At 49.5% G+C, this 4,276-nt stretch overlaps 1 protein-coding gene across 3 annotated transcripts in view; it reads right to left on the bottom strand.

Annotated features, from left to right (window-relative positions):
- LOC105557969 overlaps window positions 1-4,276 on the bottom strand; it is a 29,973-nt gene extending 25,697 nt beyond the window's left edge. The window contains exon 1 of one of the 3 annotated variants that reach the window (XM_012005416.1): window positions 4,258-4,276. The gene's annotated coding sequence lies outside the window, so the exon portion shown is untranslated. Of the gene's footprint in view, window positions 1-2,995; window positions 3,305-3,518; window positions 3,538-4,257 lie in introns of those variants that run through there. The other 2 variants (XM_012005415.1, XM_012005413.1) reach the window with 2 other exon arrangements.

The following is a 4,276-nucleotide window of genomic DNA, read 5'->3' as shown; positions in this document are numbered from 1 at the left end:
TCTCTCTCTCTCTCTCTCTCTCTCTCTCTCTCTCTCTCTCTCTCTCTCTCTCTCTCTCTCTCTCTCCCTCCCTCCCCTCCCCTCCCCTCTCTCTCTCTCCTCCCCCTCCCTCTCTCGCTCTCTCGCTCTCTCTCTCTCTCTCTTTGCCTGTCAATTCCTGCGACAACATAAGCACGAGATATGATTATCGGTATCCAAACTCAGCGTGAACTCAGCAAAATTTGATACAGGTTCTGTTCCTCCTCCGATACCCGTTTTCGCGGACGCGCCCGCCACGGGAATCCCCGGGGACCGGATCTTTCGCGCGCAAAACGCCTCGCCGAAACATCGAAAACGCATTCCTCGATTCCCCATCCGTTTTAGGCGAGAAAGTCGACTGCGGAGATTGGGGAATTAGTTGCGCATCAACTAATTGACTTTAATTACGTGTTTACGGACACGCATCGCATGAGCTAAACAAGCTATCGCGTTTCGTCATCTGTAGAAAAGATGCGTTTCCAACGTCTATTGTTCCTTGGTGGAGACGCGGGAGCCACTTTGTGCGCGGTTCGGAGCCACTTCGGATTTTTCCCCCACGAGTATCGCCCTCTGGGATTGTCCCTTAAACATCGGCTCGCGCAGAACGGTCGCCAAAGTGAAAAAGGAGAACGTTAAGGGTCTTAGCAGAGAATGGCTGGCTTGTGATCGCAAGACAATATTTACAAAATATCCTATTGTTAGTAGTCGTACAGTAAAATTGTTACTTTCGTACGTTTACATGCATACGCACTTTTATTCCTTGCAAACATTAATTTGTCTTCCTATGCACATCTAAAGCCCGTATCACCTTGCTGGAAATAATTCTACAAAATTCTACAAAAACAAATAGATATACTACCAAAATCTACGAAATTCTACGTAAATTTAAAAAGTGTTTTAAAAATCAACATAAAACTGCTAGAATTGGAACACTTTCGTTAATTTTTGTAACATGCTATGCTTTAATCCTTTAAGATTTTGTTGTTTCTCAAATTTTTAAAACTAGTATAAGTTTCGTACTAATTTTTACAAAATTGTATATTTTCATGAAATACTTGCAATAATTTCTTGATTTAAGAACATTGTAATTTGTAGTACTATTTCGTAGATATTTTTCAAAAAAATTAATGTTTCAACAAAGATACACAAATTTCTACACATTTCTATTTAAAATCAATTTTTTGTAGTTATTTATAAAAAATTTTCCGGCTAGGGCAGACTGCGGGTTGAGATTGATATTAGATTGAAATTTGGCCAATCAGAGTAAAGTTTACTAGTCTCAAGTTCAGAGAATTTTATCTCTCGATCCGTAGTCTGATACGCGCTTAACGCGTCCATTTCTACCAATATAAATCAATTTCAATTTTGGTTTAACTTGCTTTGTATCTTTTTCTACTCTTTGAAACCAGAAAAAAATAAAAGACAATTAAACCGAGATACAAATTTATCTGCATTGGTAAAAATGCATATAAGACTTGAGGCACAAAACAGTCTCTCTCTCTGCGTCTGGAAACATTCTATTTTATATAAACAAATCTAAACTCTTAAAATAATTTGTCGACAGTGTATGTACAATATACAATTTATCAACCTGCACAAATTTTTTAAGTATATTCAACTGACAAAATAGAATATATGTTTCTAGAAAAGCACATTGTAGATCAGGCTTAATTGTGCATTACGAAGACTTAAAGCGTGAAACAGTCTTGAAAGTATAATACAGGCCATTCTATTGAGGCCCTAGCGTAAGGGGAGAGAACGTAACGACATCGCGCCATCGGTTGCGAGCTACGAAACACCACGCTCTCGTACGATATACGACGCGAAACGATACAACGCGAGCGGCAGAAATTCCGACTCGCGTTCGCGAAAAGTCTGCGCGCGCGGGACCGACTTTCCCAAGCTCTCCGGGCGCTCGTAACCAATTGCGAGATGGGACTGCCTCCCGCGCTCTCTCGCAACAGCAACCCTGCCAGCTGGAACGTCCCTACGTTAAACCGGCGTCGCACGATGGACGATTTTCTATACGATTTAGCCTCGTACTAGCTGGTAGAAGCGCTCAGACGAACCTAGTTGCCTTGGTAAATCGGGGCGTCTGTCGAACGTACAATATGGACCATGGTGTAACGATACAAGATGAAGCAATCTGGTGGATGCGCAGTGTCAACCAATCAGAAGTGACCCAAACTACCGAATTGACCAATCAGAATTTCGCCCCAACCTTCAAACTGCAAATCATTGCGGTTGAATGCAGGAAAAACCAATGAACAATTTCCTCCCAAAAATTGGTCACATGCGTAATGTTTTACCTTGTATTTTTACACCATGATATGGACGAACGACAACTTCTGTATTTAAATAAAATCGCGCGTCGATAGAGATTGGTTGCGTCCGCGCGGCTGCCGATTACGCGCGGAGAGAAAACTATGAAAGGAACGCGCGTCAAAACTCGGCTCGTAAGTCTTCCCGCGACTCGTTCACAGTTGACTTCGCGAATTGTATCGTCGTTCGGGCGACGCGGCGTGCGAGCAGAGAACTTCACTTTCACGTCGCTCGCTCGTTCACTCGCTCGCTCGCTCTCTCGCCCGATCGTTCCTCTTCCTCACGCCTTTCAGCGAGAATGCATCGCGCGTAAGCAAATGTCGCACTCGCTCAATTCAACGACGATGACGACGATGATGAGGATGACGATCCGGTTTACTCGGGACGGCATTTTTGCCCCCGCGGGATCGTGCATCGTACTCGCATATATTTAAAACGCACGTGCGCGCTTCACGCGTGTGAGTTTCCCTATTTATCGCGCGTGTGCTTTAAAATCTCGGGAAACCGCGCAGATCCCGCTGCTCCACCCCCGCACTATGGCGATCTCGCGGCGGGGGATCCCCGTGGGGATCCCCCTTCTCGGCCTAACTGTTCTCCATATGTTGCACCGCGCGTTTCGCAGGTCGCGCGGTCCCGCGGGTTCCTCTTTACGTACCTCTCTCTCTCTCTCTCTTTCTTTCTCGAGTAACAGCGCCTGGCGAGCACGTCGCCCCGCGATCGCCGTTCTCCGCCGTTCTCCACCGCCCACAATATGGTTCACAGACTGGTCCGAGGTAGACACTCGCGCTGCTCGTCGCCGCGCTCTCTCCTATCCATAATCGGCGAAAGTCGCGCTGGCTCGCGACGCGACGCGGCGCGTTTCTCTCCGCGATTATTAGCGGTCCGATTGTTCGCCAGTCGTGCGAAAATAAAAAACAAAAACTGTACACGGCCGGCGGGCGCTATCATCAACGGTGGGGGGGGGGGGGGGGGACAGGGTCCTCGCGCAAGGGTCCTCGACTCCGGATACGGTCCTCGCGACGGGCCGCGGCTACCGACTAGTTCCCCTCGCGCGAGCGCGAGCGAGCAAGTACGCGCGAAATAAACGCGCGAGTACGAGGAGAAAGGGGAGCGGACGCAGGGTGCCTCTCGTTCGGTGAGGCGCGCGCCCGAGAAAACCTCCTTCGACCGCTGCGTACCGCCGTTCACTGCTCCGCCGCTAGCCGCTGGTGGACCGCCGCGGCAGGCCTTGCGCCTCGGCACCGCCGCGAGTGAGAGTCACCCAGGACGTTCACCATGTTGGTGAACGGCCGTTGGCGCATGCGCGCGCGCCACCCCCTTGCTCGCTCGTCTACCTTCACCGCCGATGACGTCAAAAATAGGACAAGGAGCTGGTGGCCTTTGCTACAAGGCGCGGCGCGAACGGGACGGGGGAGGGCGGGGGAGGGGAGGAGGGCCACTGAACTGTCCCTCGATGTCTTCTGTCTCGACCTCGCCTCTCTAGCTCTCTCTGTCTCCCTCTCCCTCCCGCCGACTCCGCGAGGCCCCACGGCAGGGCCGAAGGCGGCTGGCGATTCAGCGGCGAGGGAGGAAAAGGGTACGTGTGGATTGCAGGAAAGATTGTAGAGGAACATAATGGGTGATTGGAGCAAAGAAGCAATGCACGGAACTCGCTTTATTTTGGAAAAAAAGAAAGGTCCGAAGAAGACGCGTATTATCTTGCGGAAATTATGGTCGAACGAGGTCTGCTGTTTTTTTTGCGCGCGTGATATATCGGACTACGAAGCTCGATATCCCGCGAAAGGGACGAAGAAGACCAACGGCGACGCTGGTCCTCGCGAGCTCGCCATTCGTTTCTTTTACTCCCCCCCCCCTCCCTCTCTCTCTCTCTTTTGCAGGGCTTTGCCAGCAACGCTAATCTTCGTCTCGCTAGCTTACCATAGTCCACACTTCATGC

The sequence above is a fragment of the Vollenhovia emeryi genome, unplaced genomic scaffold (genome assembly GCF_000949405.1).
Source record: "Vollenhovia emeryi isolate VEMERY1.0 unplaced genomic scaffold, V.emery_V1.0 DF939397.1, whole genome shotgun sequence".
Classification (NCBI taxonomy): Eukaryota; Metazoa; Arthropoda; class Insecta; order Hymenoptera; family Formicidae; genus Vollenhovia; species Vollenhovia emeryi.
The sequence above is the reverse complement of the archived record's forward strand: the minus strand, read 5'-3'. Positions and strand labels throughout refer to the sequence as shown.